An 18,221-nucleotide genomic window follows, 5' to 3' on the forward strand; every position below is an offset into this window, starting at 1 on the left:
ACACTGACTTTGAAAACGCAGAGAAGGATGTCACAGACAGCCATACGATGATTCTGAGGCACACTGGCATTTACTAACCACCAGCATACCACTAATCGTCAAAATTTACCTTTGCAGACTCCCCATATGTCTTTCTATCCTTACCTCCACCCTTCTATGCTCCTGTGTCATTTTCTCAGAACTCCCCTCCATTCTGACATCTCTTCCCTAGTGAACTACTTTAATAATTGTACTTAATAATATTACAATTTTTCTGTTTAACTTTTCTGTGAAATGGGAGCATGATTTGCAGTCTTCTTTACCCCAGGCTTGATGCCTCTTATTACAGAGTTGAACATTCTAAATGTTCTTCTAATACACATTTGTCATGTAACACAGAATCCAATTACCATTAAAGCTTGGTTAGAAGCTTTTTGGGAAGGGGGGAGTGGAATGTAAAACCTAGAGAAGTTAGGTTTAACAGTTAAAAACCTAGTTGATAAGCAATGTTCCATTTTTTTAGATGCTTTCGTTCCCTGCTAGGGCCGGCCTCAGAGGAAGAGGTAAAGGTCAAATGCCACAGGCATCTAAACAGTGGTGGAGGTGTACACAGTACTCATCCCAATAACAAGTTGCTGTTGTCGTGGCAAAATGGCCTTTCTAACTCTCTTGTGCTTTTAGGTACCTTCTTTGAGCATAACCAGAGTGGCAGGGGGCTTAGTAGGAATCATCATTGGTTTGTTTCCACTTTCCAAAGGAAGAGATTGAAGCAGAGAGTAGTCAAGGAGCCAGTCCTAGGATCAGACAGTGAGGTTTCTTTCTTTTCTTTTTAATATGTATGGCTAATTGTTATAAATAAGCATCCCATTTAACAATCATACACAGTTTTGATCCCCTCCCCCTCTTTTTTCCAAATAAGTGATTTTCAAACTGTAGTGTCATAGAATCATCTGTGGCTCGCGTTGTCTATTTGCTAAATCTAGCAACACTTTCTGGGGTATTCAAAATGCAGATTCCTGAGTCCTTATCTAGAATTAGTGACTCGTAAATCTCTGAGAGAGAGGATAAGGAATCTCCATGGTGAGTACCATTCCTCAAGTGATTCAGATGCAGTCCTTGAACTAGACTTTGTGAGAAACACTGATGTAAATGATGCGAAACTTTAACAGTGTCTCAATGGGCACCTTGGTTTCATCAAGAAAAATCAGTAGTAATTCCAGCCAGATTTTCTGTTTAGTTACATTCAGGTCAAATATAACCCATGCTATAGCAGTTGCTGAAACAAATGGGAACTTCCATTCCATTCTTCCTCACGATGTCCTGATTTATCATTCAGCACTTTCTACCACCACCACCATTACTATTCAACTAGCAGTGACTTTAAAAAGAGCCTCTCTGAACACCCAGATTGGCAGGACTGACCCACTCCATCTCTCCTGAATGTTGACTATCTGCATCCATAGCTCTGGTGACTTGTTTCTTCATGCAGATTTTTTTAGGGTTCTTCTTAGTTTATTCACTTTTTATCCCCAAATAAAGAGCACTTTGTCTTTCAATTTACATGCCATCGGTTCATATATCTCAACTCCATTAATTAGGAATTTCCTTATATTTTGATTCTCAACAAAGATTTTTCTAGGTAGGTAATAGAATGAAAAGTAATAAGAGAGAGTGAAGATCATATCCTTGGGTGAAAAGTTGTCATTCTGGTTTAAGCTGTAAATTTCTCTTAGAAAATTTTAAGTTAAAGAAATGCAAATAGTAAAGTCAGAATATGATTGTATATAATCAGACTGGAATGAGTTAGGAATCCCATTTTCTTTCAGTCTGGCTTCCGTAGTAGGCCAGGAATGACTTTAAAAATTTATTTTCAAACCTAAACAATGGATATCATTCTGACCTCAGAAGTCTCTAAGTAGGATATTTACAGTCTGTGTATGTAAACTCATGTTTAACTAACCTGACATTTGTTACTCCTCTCATGAGTTTTATTTTATTTTATTTTATTGTTAAATGTTTTTTAACGTTTATTTTTGAGACAGGGAGAGACAGCATGAACGGGGGAGGGTCAGAGCAAGAGGGAGACACAGAATCTGAAACAGGCTCCAGGCTCTGAGCTGTCAGCACAGAGCCTGACGTGGGGCTCGAACTCACAGACCATGAGATCATGACCTGAGCCGAAGTTGGATGCTTAACCGACTGAGCCACCCAGGCGCCCCATCATGAGTTTTAATTAACAATCTTGATTACAGTTTAGACCATTTCACATATTCTTTTCTGTTACTGCAGAGAACATAATGTGACTTAGCTTGAAAAATACATATGTAGGGTTTAAAGGATGTAGGTCTGGGTAACAGCAGTGCTAACTTTCTCAAATAAGTCACTCAATCTTTTGTTGTCTGTATTCTCATAATGAATACAACATATATCTCAAGATGTTATTGTGAGGATTAAAGGAAGTAAAAGTGTATATAAGTAAAACTCATAGTTCTGAGGTACTTTAGGAAATTTTGGCTAATTTAGATATTGGTTGCATCTAATGACAATTAAGAAAGCTTTCTCAACCTTAGACTAAAATAATATTCTTAGGTCTGTTATTTTCATAAGTTTTTTTTTTTGACCAACTTAATATAATCACATTCTTATAAAGATCTAGCACCCAGGACATTATAATTATTTTTCACTTTCATTCTTTCTTTTTTTACCATAAAGGATACTTTATTGATAAACACTAAGGGCAGTTTCTCTCTCTGGCAGTTACCCTACCAAGTGGTATGGTTTTGTTTGATTGTATTTTTTTTGCTTCATTTACTTACTTCTAAGATCCCTCCCAGTTCAGCCCATGCTCCACATCCCTATCCACAGACATTGATGATATAGGAATATGATGTGATCTCCACCACCACAGCCCCTCACATAGTAGCCCAATAGAAAAAAAGTTGGTTCTGGTGTCAGAGGACATGCATTTGAGTACTTTGCTACTTCTGAGTGTGGTAATCTTACAAAGATTAACTGAGATAATATACATGAAAGAACACTCTGTAAAAGCATAATTCTTCCTGTGGTTAGGGATTTCTATAAGGAAGAGTATTAACATTTATTGTATGTCTAATACATGCCAGGTGCTCTGCATACACCATCTACTATAACCTGATGAGGTAGGAAATCTTATTCTCATTTTATAGATAATAACTAGCCTCAAGCCACATGATTGCAAAGTATTAGAGCATGATCTGAATCAGATTTATCACCCCCACACCACTTGTCTTCACTGCTTTAGGGGCTCGCAAGTCAGGCAGTTCTTGGTCCTGTCTCTGAGCTGCCAAGGAAAGAGGGAAGGGATAGATGAGACAATGAAAGGAGACACTCCATGAATGCAGTCAGCAAATAAGGAGCTGTCTGAGAAAATACTGTTACTGACTTGATAGGGCATATGTCTGCCACCGTCGATGTGACAAAACTGAAAAGGCTGGAGAAGCCACAGCATCATGAGGGTTTGAGGGAGTGGGCAATGAGAGTTGTGCCCCTCATCTGCTACTGCAAACTTGAAATGTGGCTCAGCCACCAGTGTCTTTATTTTTCTACTTCATTTTGCCTCTGTCAAACAAGGGTGATTGATTATATTTTTAAATAAATAGTATAACAAACTTTAATCTTATTATAATGTTATTATCATTATATAATTTTTAAGCCTAGGGGAGAGGTGAAGCCAGAAAACTGTTAGTTCATACTCACTGTACTTTTCCAATGTTTTTCCACTTGAACATCAATGAAGTCAAAGTTTTCACCTGGCCTTAAAAGCTGCAGGTGACCTCAGCTCATTAGTTGTGAACTGTTTCCTTCTGTGTCAGTGAAGCCTTGCTTATGACCCTATTAGGGTTTGACAAAACAATGGGAGTACCTCTAAAGGGAAAGTGGGAGCTGAACTACTTTTGTTCTTGGTGAGGGATGATTATCAAATTGAGGTATGATGAGAAATTAATTTTCAAATACAAATTACAGGAAAAGGTTCTCATTATTATACCTCAAGTTTGGCTTATAGAATTTTAGGACTGTTTAAATGATCAGAACCACTTTTTCCTGTCTGCTTATCTGCTATTGATAGAGGGTCTTTAAATACATTTGTAAAATTTCAGACTGATTGATGGTCTAATGTTGAATAGAAGGCCATTTGATCTAATATTACACATATTGTCAGTGACCATGTCTTCTTACAGGACTTTCAATAAGTAATTCTACCTCACATCAGCATTATTAAGCCTAGCACTATGGATATCTAGTGAATAAAACTGGCAAACAATATTGGCAGTTATTAAGTTTATTGAACATAATTCCCTAATTCCACCCTCAAAACAAAAGAAAACAAACAGCAGCAAATATCAGCCTTCTTCACATGGAAGTAAATAAGGTTTTACTTCCACATTTTCAAATTTAAACATCTAGACTGTATTTGAGTCTAAACTTTGTGACAACAGCCAAATAAGCACAGGAAGTGATAGAAAATGTCCAGGAAATTATACCATGTCCTGATGTTTTGCTGCTTTTCATTTTGGCAATTCATACTTAAAAGTATTACAACAATGTGGAAGATTGGAAAGATTCAAGTTTTTCTAGTTGGTGCTTTAAAGTAGCAGTACTCATGAGCAGAGTGGTCCATTGAAATGGTGTGTATAACAAATTTTAAAGTCATTACAGGGCTTTAAAATGTCAGGAAGATTAAAAGGGAAAAAGGCTAGCATATGTAGTTCATTAATTTTGGTCATGAACATGTTATATTCAAGAACCATGTTTAAGTCCCCCTTCTTCCAGGACAACTTCTTGAAACACAACTTAAATGGAATTATTATTATTTTTTTAATGATTACACTTAAGCACCTGATGATCTAATGAAGACAATTTCTTAATGTGTCAAAATGGGTTCTTTGTATCTTGTTTGAATCTTTTGTTGCCTTAAACTAATCTGCTTTAGGGTTCTCAAATCCAGGCATTTTACAATGCAGTCTCTAGCAATGGCATTCATTTGGAATGCTGCCTTTTGTTTACTAGCTTTCCCAGACCCTCACTGCTTCCTTTGGTCATCTGGTGTCTTCACTAATGTGATTGGTACTCCTAGGCTCTGCAGGTAGCCATGAGCCTTTATAAGTGGGATTTACAATGGGACTCACCACCCTCCCTGCTAATGAAGGGAACCGCAGGGATTTTTTTTTTTTTTCTGTCTTCCAAAAGAGTGAAGGAAAATTGAATTCTGGGTTTGTTAATTCTCTTTATTTTCCATTTACTTTAATTTTTACAATTGATTTACTAACTTCAGTGCAAAAATACAAATATTTTTGTTTAGGAGTTAAATGTTTCATGTGCCAGCCCTTCATGCTAATCACTGGAATTGTTTATTATTGAACCTGGAAAGAACAAAGTGGAGTCTCTGTTTAAACTCAATCAACTGGCATTTCACTTTCATCTGTTTTTGTCTTTCAGGAGATTTTTGACCAATTTGGTTGTTTAAAAAAAAAAAAAGCATATGACTGGAAGCCTTGGATTCTACTACCAGCCTTGCCATTTAGTACATCTATAACCTTGAGTAAGTCACTTCCACTCTTTGATTTCTAATCTGAAAAAAAGGAAAGTGTTATCCAAGGTACACGTGAGATTTGAGATGGTGTTTCACATTCTAGCCTTCTTGTCTTTTTACTAGCAAAGTGAATAACAGTGCCCTTTTGTTTGATTTTTGGATAAATCTACCACTGAAAAACATCTTGCATCTATTAAATGTTTTAACCAGTGGTCAAAGCAATAATTAAATATAAAATGCCAGTGTCTTCATTTTAGAGGCAATGTGCTCTGTGAGGATTAAAGGAAGTTCATTGTAGCCCAACTTTATAGAGATAGGGATTTATTTGACATTTTCTAATTGTGAAACATGGCACCCATGTTTTTTTTAATTTAAGTATAGTTGACATATAGTATTATATTAGTTTCAGGTGTACAACATAGTGATTTGACCATTACATACATTATGAAATGCTCACCATGAAAAGTGTAGTTACCATATGTCATCATACAAAGTTCTTACAATATTATTGACTATATTCCCTATGCTGTACTATTCATCCCTTTAACTTATCTATTTTATAGCTGGAAGTTTGTATCTCTTAATCCCCTTCACCTATTTTGCCCATCACATGAACCACCTCCCCTCTGGCAACCATCAGTTGTTCTCTGTATTTATGAGTCTGTTTCTAGTTTTTGTTTCTTTGTTCATTTATTTTTTTAGATTCCACATATTTTTTAAGTCATAGTGGTTTTTGTGTCTCTGACTTATTTCACTTGGAACCCATGTTTTAATTGTGCTTTATAACGCAGTATTCTTAAGTGTGGTTTAAAGGTCTTCTGGGGGGGGGGTCATGAAATCTTTGGATTTTATTTTATTTTATTTTTATCTACTTGTTTTTTGGTGCTGGTCACTTCTTTTTTAATCTTTGGATTTTAGAACAGAAAGGGACATCTGCAATCATCACATCCAATCCTCTGAGTTTTATTAAACTGCTGAGATTCAGTAGACCCAGAAATGCTGAGTAGCTCATCCATGGTCAAAGAGCCTAGAGAGCTGCCTAGGGTCCAAACTCCAAAGACAAAATGTTATATACCTGGTGGAGGTGTCCTAGCTACTTCTTAATGAAAGACAGAGAGTGAAAGGCTGAGACGAGGGGATTGTTTATTCCAAGTCTGAATAAAATTGCCAAGTCTTAAAAATTGCTGCTTGATAGAATTAGATAGTTGGTTAGTTTTCACATTGCAGCTTCCAGATTAAAGTCAATCCAGTATGTTTAACAAAATACTGTGTCTGAGGCATTGAACTACGGTGATGCTCCTATAGAACTGTGCAAAATCACAGTCCCTCCCCTTAGAGACTCTGCAGCCTAACATGGAGATAAAACAAGTACATAATAGGGAATAAAAACAATAAAAAACAGATTTCAAAAGGAAAATAACTTTGGAGTTCTCAAAGTCTCAAAGAACTTTGAGGATTTCAAAGTCCAAAGGGGAGGTGGACTTAAATAGAACCTGATAGGTCAAGTGTTCCTTAGCAGATCAAAGGTAAAATCAGGGTGCTCTGGGAACTCACAGGCAAGGTCTTGAATCAGAGTGAGACAAAAGAAAGGAACTAGTAAAATAATAAAATTTTGGCAAGTCTTCCTATTCTTGAGTTGGTTATTTGCTGCTGGAGAAAATCCCTCAGTCATGCAGATGGATATCAACTATAAATTCATTCTCTCTAACCCTAAATACAACTTAATTATCTTGAGTTGAGTACCCTTGGTGAATTCTTCTCTTTTTCTCTAATCAATTATCCTAAATCTACTCCACTCTCTTTAAGCCTGTACCCTGCCCTTTTCTCAGCAGGCTGCTCCTCTTCTAGGAGCCCCTGAAGAGTCCCAGTAATTGCCTTAATTTAGCTGACCTATAAGTACAAGTGATGCCAAGTGCTTCGTCTCCAACCCTGCTTCCCTCCAAACTTCAGACTTGTCTGTCACATTACTGCTGGGTATCTCCACTTGGATGTTTCAGAGCCATCTCAAAATCAATATATATCTAAGGCCTGAATGTATCTATCACCTTCCATGCAAAGCCTCATCTTCTTCCTCCAAGTGCCCTCAATTAGAGGAGGTACCACCATTCTCCCCAGTTTGCACTTTAGAAACATACAAATGCAGAAAGAATGTCCAGTTGGGAGGCTGCAGTGATCCAAACCACCATACTTCTTGTTACAGTATTCAATACATTGTAATTGCATGAGAAAGAACATAGTCAAGTGATTAAAAACATGGCTCTAGGTGGCACATGGCTGGCTCAGTCCATAGAGCATGTGACTCTTGATCTTGGGGTTGTGAGTTCAAGCTCCACATTAGGTGTAGAGCCTACAGAACAAAACAAAACAAAATAAAACCATGCCTTAAAGTAAGGTGGATCTGCATGTGATTCTTGGCAGCACCATTTACCAGCTAGCCATATGACCTTGAACAAATCATTAAACTTTCTAAGACTGGGTTATCTCATCTGAAAAATGGGAACATAGTAATACTTACATCAAAGGGTATTTGGAGGATTAAATGAGATATCACATATGAAGCTTTCAGCAATGGTATTCCTGTTTAAGATCTGGGAGAGCAAAGACCATTTCTGTCTTGTTCACCATTGTATCTGCAGGACCTGGCACAGAGAAGGCACTCAATACATATCTACTGAATGAATATATGAGGCAGTGGCATGCCTGAACAGTGAGGATGGAGAAAAGCAATGCAAGATAGAGACCTGGGCTTCACCCTGCATCATTTGCCCATGCTATTGGTCACCAATTCCTATTGATTTAATTCCTGAGTATTTCTCAGGTCTCTCCATCCCTCTGTAACCCTTCCATAACTGCACCCGTGCAGGCATCATGATCTCTCACCAGGACTAGTAGAAGTTTCTAAGCACTCTCCCTACATCATGTTTTGCCTCCACATCAGCCCCTTCCAGACTGCCACAAGAAGAATCTATCCAAAGCTGAAATGGGGAACATGCCATTTCTTTGTTTAACATCCTTTCATGTGGCTACTTCTTATCCATAGGATCCAGTCTCAACTCCTCACAGCCTGGGTCTACATTTTCATCTTCCTTTCCTACTGTTCCCTCTCTCACATTTGATAGTCTAGCAATTGCAGACTGGTCTTGTCTTCAGAACATACTGTGCTATTTCATGTCTTCATGCTTGTGAGAGGTACTTGCTTGTTCTTTGAACTCCCTTCTCTCCTGTATCAGTTAGGAGTTCGTTTGTCTGCTTATGACAGGAAGCATTAAATACCAAGCTGGAAGTTTATTTCTTTTCCACATAAACAGAGTTTGGAGGTAATTGTCTATAGCTCGTAAAACATTTCTGCTGTGATCAGGGACCCAGGCTCCTGTCCTGTGGTTCTGCCATTGATGTGTGTCTTTCATCTGTTCCTCTCTCCTTTCTCTACCCCTCCAGCACCTTATTCCATTAATCATCTCCTCTCTTCGGTATCACCACCTCTCCATTTCCTTGGAGGGAAGAAACTCATCCTGTGAAGATCCCTCATTCTAGTATCTTTCCTGCCATTCTACCTTTCCAACAACTACCAACGGATTTCCATCCTAGTTCACCACACTTCTTGAAAGACTAATTGCTACCTGGCAGATTTTCATTCTTGATCCAATTTGACCTTCCTTACCTGTTGAAACTGTTGACCACCTCCCACTCTTCCAAAGTCTCTTGTCCTTTGGTTTTCAAAACCCTTCAGGTTCCTGGTTTCCTTCCTGCTTCTCCTACTGCTCCTTCTGCAAAGTGGTTTTCCTCATCCTTTGACTGACTCTCAAATGACGATGTTTCTCAGACTCCCCCCCCCCTTGACCCTTACTCCACATACTTTCTCTACAGTGGTAGTCCCTAGTAATCTCCCCAGTACAGACAACAGTTTTCCATGTGGCAACTGTCTGTCTCCAGGGTCTGTTTGTTGAGTTCTCATTCCTGAACTTGAGTCTTGAATTTCTAACTCCCTACCTAAAGGGCAGCCCTGATTATGTACAGTCCCCATCAACTCCTCCTAGATTCCTCAGAAACCTTTTATCTGGTCTCTAACTTTCACATTATTGCCAGAGTTACCTTCTATTTTTAAAAATCTAATTATCTTAATTTTTTTTTTTTTTTTTTTTTTTTTTTTTGGAAAGCTTCCATTGGCTTTCTCCTGCTTTGGGGACAAAATTCAAATTCCCAATTTGGCATATAAGTTCCCTTACAGACTGCCTCCAAGCTACTTTTTGTTTGTTTCCACTGCATTTATTACTTATACAAAAAATATTCAAAAGAAAAAAATTTATTCTCACTTCTCCAATGGCTGTCATCCCTGCCTCTTGCCCACACAACTCCTAACCCCTTTCCTCAGGGCCAGTTCAAAACTGAACCTGCTCACTGCCACTTTCACAGAAAACAGCCAGTTCCAGGGATGTGGGGGGAGAAGGTAGGAAAAGGGTGACAATACTGTCCAGGTTCCACCTAGAAGTGGGCCAGGTGGAGATTGACAGAATTCAAACAGAAGGGCTGGTGGCCTCACAATGATGTAGTCTAACTAAAGTGGGCTGGAAAGGACATGGCATAGCCTGTCAGAGGCTTTAAAGGGTGTCTCATGGGCTTGTGTCAAACCCAGAAAAACTGACATCAGGAGAAGAATGTGGAGGACCAGGGAGGCAGTCTTGCAGAAAGTTTCCCAATTCTCCCAGGTTGAGAGGTGCAGAAAATCTAGAGGGCACCATTTTGGCAAAAAAACTTACTCTAGTATTAGGAGGTTACAAAAGTGCCACAGACACTGAGAAAGGCTACGAGGAGATACAGTTTCACAAAGCACAGTGATGACAGACCAGAGCAGTGGGGTTCATGTGACTGATGCAGAAACTACAAAATCTGGAAAGTAGGGAAAGTGGCCTTTCAGGGAGTGACTCTGTATGAGTCATACAGAATTGACCCCAGGTCAGACAACCTGGTTAGTCTCACAGAGCAGCTGGCAGCATTGGGGGCCTGAGGGGGAATCACATAAAAAGGATTTAAGGAGCACCTAGGCGGCTGTCAATTAAGCCTCTGGCTCTTAGTTTCAGCTCAGTCATGATCTCACAATTGTGAGATTGAGCCCCACATCGGGCTCCACGCTGAAAGCATGGAGCCTGCTCAGGATTCTCTCTCTCTGTCTGTCTCTCTCCTCCCTTGTTCTCTCTCCTTCTTTCTCTAAAAATAAATAAATAAACACTTTTTTAAAAAGGACTTAAAACAAGCAGCTAGAAGAAAAGAATGGTAGAAAACTGCTCCATGGCTCTCAGGAATCAAGGGCAGTACTGGGGGCTGGGAGGACACATGCACAAGAAATAGCACCGAAGAGGTTTCCTATTCAACAGTCAGTCAGTTGGTGAGGGGGAAGAAGATCCAGGAAGCAGGTGATGGGAACAAAGTTGGGGTCCTATAGTCGAGTTTCTGGAGGCTGGAACAGAAGGAGGGCACACTGTAGACCAGTGATAGAACATAATTCTGGACCCCAAATGGGGGAGGTGGCAGATGGGATTGGGTGTCATTGATAGAGTGGTGAGTGGAACAGCACAGTTCACAGTACTTTCTAGGTGAAAAAATGAAATCAGGAAAAAGGAATAGCTTTTACTCTAATAATTATGAGTTTTGTTTTGGACATACTAATTTTGGACATATGAGTTTGGGTGAAGATCAGCAACTCAGAAAAGATATTATGGCCAATGATGTAGATGTGGGAGTTACCAGCAAAGATGGTAACAAACACTAATTGGCTCTCATGTTTTTCAACTATGGACTAAAGAAAGGTAGAAAGTTTATAGGAGGTAGAGAAAGGGTTGGGAGTTAGAATTTGGGGTATGAGGGAGAAAATCCATTGTTGGATTCTCTTGTTAGAAAAAAGAAACAAACCATAGTTAACGCTTTTCCTGGGATCCTCCCCTCTACCAGAAGTATGCAGCCCTTCCACCAATTTAAAGTCCAGAATCAAGAAATAAATGGATCTAAAGATGTTCATTCTCTTTCTTCTAAGAAGCTACTGATTCAAACTTTTCATCCTAAGCTCCTGTTGGCAACTTCAAACCCTTATCCATTCATCATCTCCACCTCTCTTGTTTTTGTGGTGTGTGTGTGTGTGTGTGTGTGTGTGTGTGTTTCTGCCCCTTTTGCAAAAGCAAGAGGAAGTAGGTAAGGTGGAAATATCTATTTCCCCTAAAAAATGATAAATAAACTGACAAAACTGAAAAACTTTTTTAAATAGAAAAATAACATCTTTGGGGTTCTATTTATTTAGATTCTTTTTCTTTTATTTTTTATTTTGAGAGAGAGAGAGTGTGTGTATGTGTGTGAGAGAGAGAGCTGAAGGAGAGGGGGAGAGGAAGAGAGGGGGAGAGAGGGAGAGAGAGAGAAGGAGGGGAGGAGGGGAGAGAGAGAGAGAGAGACAGAGAGAGAGAGAGAAACTGAAACTTAAGTAGGCTCTATGCTCAGGGCACAGTTCAACACAGGGCTCAATCCCACAATCCTGGGATCATGACCTGAGCCAAAATCAAGAGTCAAACATTCAACTAACTGAGCCACCCAGGTGTCCTGAGATTTCTTTTTCTTAACTTACTCTCCCTCTACTCCACGCCTTTGCTTTCTTAATGCTTCTGGGAAGTAAACACTTACATAGATCATCTAATTAAATAAGTAAAGTGAATTATGTGTTTCCATGCAACTTTTTAACATATTAACAATTGATAAATTTAATTACATAAAAATTAACCTTTTTTGGGGTGGAAAAACAATAGCAAACACCAAAAGCAAAGGCAAAATGGAAAACTGGCAGAAAATGTTGCACCCCATATCATACACAAAAGACAAAATTCTTTAATATATAAAGAACTTCTACAAATCAAGAATGAAACCAACAAGCAAATATAAAAATGGATAAAGACTGGACTTTTCAGAGAAGAAAATTCAAGGGCTTTTAAATGTTTGAAAAGATGTTCAATTTCATCCATAGTAAGAGAAATGCGGATTAAAACTACATTGAGATACCATTTTTCATCTGTCAGATTGACAAAGATCCAAAAGTAGATAATATTGTACACTGTTGAAGGTATGGTGATCCATAAATTGCTAACGGGAGTGTAAATTGGTTCAACGATTAGTTCAACTCTCACTTGGTACCTAATTATCAGGGATTCTTTCCAACCCAGCTTTTCTGTGCTTTTGGCGGTTTCCTATCTGATGTGGACCTTAGAGAAACAGAACTGTAATTGAAAATGTTTCTAATGTGTAGAAGAAATGAAGACTGCTTTGTGTGTGATAAAACAAAACCAGGGAAGTTTGGCAATATTTAACAAAATTAAAACTGCATATATCCTTTGACTCAGTATCCATCATTAAGGGACTAGCTTAAAATAATCATGGTATATACATGCCAGGGAATTCTCTGCAGCCACAAAAAAGAATGAGGAATATCTTTACATGTTTATACAGAAATATCTCCAAAATATTTTTTATTATTATTTTTTCATTATGGTAAGTGTATTCTTTAATCCACATCACCTATTTCCCCATCTTTCTACCCACCTCCCTTCTGGTAACCATCAGTTTGTTGTCTGTAGTTAAGTGTCTGTTTTCTTGGTTTGTCTCTCTTTCTCTCTCTCTTTTTTTTTTTTCCCTCCGCTGATTTGTTTTGTTTCTTAAATTCCACATATGAATGAAATCATATGGTGTTTGTCTTTCTCTGACTTATTAAACTTAGCATAATACTGTCTAGATCCATCCATATTGTTACAAATGGCAATATTTCATTCTTTTTATGGCTGAATGATATTCACCACATCTTCTTTATCCCTTCATCTATCAGTGGACACTTAGGCTGCTTCCATAGTTTGGCTGTTGTAGACAATGCTGCAATAAACATAAGGGTGCATATATCCCTTTGAGTTAATGTTTTTGTATTTCGGGGTTAAATACCCCGTAGTGCGATTCCTGGATCATGGGACAGTTCTATTTTTAATTTTTTTGAGGAACCTCCAAATGTCTTCCACAGTAGCTGCACCCAGTTTATATTCTCACCAACAGTGCACAAAGGTTCCTTTTTCTCCAGATCCTCACTAACACTTGTTTCTTGAGTTTTTTATTTTTGCCATTCTGCCAGGTGTGAGGTGGTATCTCATTGTGGTTTTGATTTGTATTTCTCTGATAGTAAGTGATGTTGAACATCTTTTCATGTGTTTTTTGGCCATTCATGTCTTCTTTGGGGAAATGTCTGCTCATGTCTTCTGCTCATTTTTATTTTTTTTTATTTTTTTTTAAGTATACTTGTATTTATTTTTTTTTAGTTTCTTTTTTTTTATTTTTTATTTATTTTTTAATATATGAAATTTACTGTCAAATTGGTTTCCATACAACACCCAGTGCTCATCCCAAAATCTTCTGCCCATTTTTAAATTGGATTATTTGTTTGTTGCGGGGCGGGGGGGGGAGAGTTGAGTTGCAGAACTTCTTCATACATTTTGGATACTAACCCTTTATCAGATATGTCATTTGCAAATATCTTCTCCCATTCAGTAGGTTACCTTTTAGTTTGTTGCTTGTTTCCATTGTGCAGAAACTATTTTGATGTAATCTCAATAGTTTATTTTTGCTTTTGTTTCCCTTGCCTCAGGATACATATCTAGAGTGATGTTGTTACAGCCAATGTCAGAGAAATTGCTGCCTGTGGTCTCTTCAAGGATTTTTATGGTTTCGGGTCTCATGTTTAGATCCTTGATGCATTTTGAGTTTATTTTTGTGTACAGTGAAAGAAAGTGGTCTAGTTTCATTTTTTTGCATGTAGCTGTCCAGTTTTCCCATCACCATGTATTGGAGAGACTTTTTTCCCATTGTATATTCATTCTTCCTTTATCAAAGATTAACTGACCATATAATTGTGGGTTTATTTCTTGGCTTTCTATTCTATTCTGTTGACCTATGTGTCTGTTTTTATGCCAGCATCATGTCATGTTTTAATTACTATCACTTTGTAATAAACTTGAAATCTGGAATTGTGATACCTTTGGTTTTGTTTTTCTTTTTTCAAGATTGCTTTTACTATCTTTTACTAATAGTAAAGATACTATTAACTATCAAGATTGCTTTTGTGATTCCATATAAATTTTAGGATTCTTCTGTGGAAAATGCTGTTGGTGTTTTGATAGGGATTGCATTAAATCTATAGATTACTTTGGGTAGTATAGACATTTTAACAATATTTGTTCTTCCAACCCATAAATATGGAATGTTTTTCTATTTGTTTATGTCATCTTCAATTTCTTTCATCAGTGTTTTATAGCTTTTAGAGTACAGGTCTTTCACTTCTTTGATTAAGTTTGTTCCTGGGTATTTTATTATTTCTTTGTGCAATTGTAAATGGGATCTTGTTTTACATTTTATTTATGTATTTGTTTTTAAATTTACATCCAAGTTAGTTAGCATATAGTGCAATAATGATTTCAGGAGTAGAATCCAGTGATTCCCCTACATATAACACCCAGTGCTCATCCCAACAAGTGTCTTCCTTAACGCCCCTTGCGCATTTAGTCCATCCCCCAACCCACAACCCCTCCAGCAACCGTCAGTTTGTTCTCTGTATTTAAGACTCTCTTATGTTATGTCCCCCTCCCTGTTTTTATATTATTTTTGCTTCCCTTCCCTCATGTTCATCTGTTTTGTATCTTAAATCTGTTTCACATATGAGTGAAGTCATATGATATTTGTCTTTCTCTGACTAATGTTGCTTAGTATAATACACTCTAGTTCCATCCACGTTGTTGCAAATGGCAACATTTCATTCTTTTTCATTGGTGGGTAATACTTCATTATATATATGTATACCATATCTTCCTTATCCATTCATCTGCTGATTGACATTTTGGCTCTTTCTATACCTTGGCTATTATTGATAGCTCTGCTATAAACATCGGGGTGCATATTGCCCCTTCAAAATAGCACACCTGTGGGATTGTTTTCTTAATTTCTCTTTTTGCTGCTTCATTATAGAAATGCAGTGGATTTCCATACATTGATTCTGTATCCTCCAACCTTACTGATTTATCAGTGTTAGTAGTTTTTTGGTGGAGTCTTTAGGGTTTTCTATATATAGTAATATCATCTGCAAATAGTGAAAATTTTATTTCTTCCTTACCAATTTGGATGCCTTTTGTTTTTTTAATTTAATTTTTTTAAATGTTTATTTTATTTTATTTTATTTTGAGAGTGAGTGAGTGAGCGAGGGAAGGGCAGAGAGAGAGAGGGAGAGAGAGAACTCCCAAGCAGGCTCTGCACTGTCAGCATAGAGCCTAACATGGGGCTCGAACTCACCAACTATGAGATCATGATCTGAGCCCAAACCAAGTGTCAGATGCTTAACCAACTGAGCCACCCAGGTGTCCACCTTTTATCTGTTTTTATTGTCTGATTGTTATGGCTAGGACTTCCAGTACCATGTTGAATAAAAGTGGTGAGAGTAGACATCCTTGTCTGGTTCCCGACCTTAGGAGAAAAGCTCTCAGTTTTTCCCCACTGAGTATGATGTTAGCTGTGGGTGTCATATAATAATTCTTATAGATAATAAAGTTTTCTTGGACTGTCTCTAATGAGCTTCTCATTCTTGTGCTAGCCCTGCATTTTAAATTATTAAATTATTCAAACAGTATTTATGAGTACCTGCTCTGTAGGAGGGCACTACAATAGGTGCTGCGATATCAATAATAGGCAAAAACAGAAAAACATAGTGCCTACCTTCATGTAACTTAGAATTTAATAGGGAAGACAAACATTAATACACAAGTTATATAGCTCATCAGTGAATTAAATGCTGGTAAGGATATGAATAAGGTCCTATGGGAGCTTTTAGCAAGGACTAAGGGGATCAGGGAAGCAATGCTTGAGATCTAAAGGATGAGGGGATTTAAACTGGCAAAATTAAAAGATAAGATGGGTGAAATTACAGGCAGAGGGAACATAGGTGTTTAAAGGCTGGTCAGTGTTGCTGGAGCACAACATTTAGGAAAATAACAGTTCAGGATAAGGCTAGAGAGATGGGCAGGGATATTTACACTATTGATTTTTATACTCAGAGTAATATAAAACCATGAAGGGCTCTAGCAAGGATTGACAGGTTATATTTGCACTGTAATGCAGAGAAATGATTGGAGAGCACCAGACAGGAGGCAAGGAGAGCAATTAGGTAAGTTCGTACTGTCTCTTGGCAGGAAACCTCAGGTCCCACCCCCAGAGCTGTTTTGAGTGTCCTTATAGCATGGTGACTGCCTTCTCCTAGAGCAAGTGATCCAAGAGGTCAAGGCAGAAACTGCAGTATCTTTTATGACCTTGGAAATCACAGGCTGTCATTTGTTTGGTATTTTAGTGATCGCCAAGTCAACCCTGATTCAGTGTGGGGGCGGGCATACACAGGAGACAAGAATCATTTAAGCCACCTTCGAAGATGGCTACAGACTAAACCTTGTGGAACTCCAACATTTCATTTCTGGGTGGTATATTGTGGGAGGGCAAAGGAAACTGAGAAGCAGCTAGGGAAGGAAGAATACCAGATGAAATCCAGCCGAAGAAAAGGAAATTTCAAGAAATCTACCAAGAGGGCATGTTAGAGGAGAGCCAAAAATATGTTCATTGGATTTAGTGACATAGATTTAATGACTGAAAGCTCTTTCCTCATGATATAATTTAACATTTATTTTGACTTACCTCCCCTTATAACTTTTATTGAAGAGACTTTTTTCCCATCTTTTTTTTTAAGTAATCTTTTAACATCCCTATGGATGTTTTCATAATGTTCCCCTAAAACTCTGATACTTTGAGTGGAATTGTGTTAACTTTATGATTTTGTTTGAGAAACATATTTTTACAACAATTAGGTTTCTCTTTAAAACACCTAGCACATGTTTCAAAGGGGCACATGCACCCCGATGTTTATAGCAGAGCTATCAACAATAGTCAAGGTATGGAAAGAGCCAAAATGTCAATCAGCAGATGAATGGATAAGGAAGATATGGTATACATATATATAATGAAGTATTACCCACCAATGAAAAAGAATGAAATGTTGCCATTTGCAACAACGTGGATGGAACTAGAGTGTATTATACTAAGCAACATTAGTCAGAGAAAGACAAATATCATATGACTTCACTCATATGTGAAACAGATTTAAGATACAAAACAGATGAACATGAGGGAAGGGAAGCAAAAATAATATAAAAACAGGGAGGGGGACATAACATAAGAGAGTCTTAAATACAGAGAACAAACTGACGGTTGCTGGAGGGGTTGTGGGTTGGGGGATGGACTAAATGCGCAAGGGGCGTTAAGGAAGACACTTGTTGGGATGAGCACTGGGTGTTATATGTAGGGGAATCACTGGATTCTACTCCTGAAATCATTATTGCACTATATGCTAACTAACTTGGATGTAAATTTAAAAATAAATAAATAATGAAAAATGACGAATTAAAAAAAATTAAAACCTCAATTCTACCTTACACTCAATAAACATTGTTGAATGACATTAATTACTCTACCACTCTGAGATTAAATCTGTAATTTTAAAATAAAAATAAAAATAAAACACGTAACACCTTCCTCTATGTGTGTAAAATTTCACTTAAATCACCTAAATAAAGAT

General features: G+C 37.7%; 1 protein-coding gene across 6 annotated transcripts in view; it reads left to right on the forward strand.

The window, feature by feature from the left end:
* The window catches only part of GREB1L (GREB1 like retinoic acid receptor coactivator), a 278,957-nt gene that overhangs the window by 98,354 nt on the left and 162,382 nt on the right, over nucleotides 1-18,221 (forward strand). For all 6 annotated transcript variants that reach the window (XM_053902487.1, XM_053902486.1, XM_053902488.1 and 3 more), the window contains one exon: nucleotides 5,455-5,557. The gene's annotated coding sequence lies outside the window, so the exon portion shown is untranslated. The remainder of the gene's footprint in view (nucleotides 1-5,454; nucleotides 5,558-18,221) is intronic.

Source organism: Panthera pardus, unplaced genomic scaffold (assembly GCF_024362965.1).
Source record: "Panthera pardus isolate Hobbes unplaced genomic scaffold, ASM2436296v1 HiC_scaffold_15, whole genome shotgun sequence".
NCBI lineage: Eukaryota > Metazoa > Chordata > Mammalia > Carnivora > Felidae > Panthera > Panthera pardus.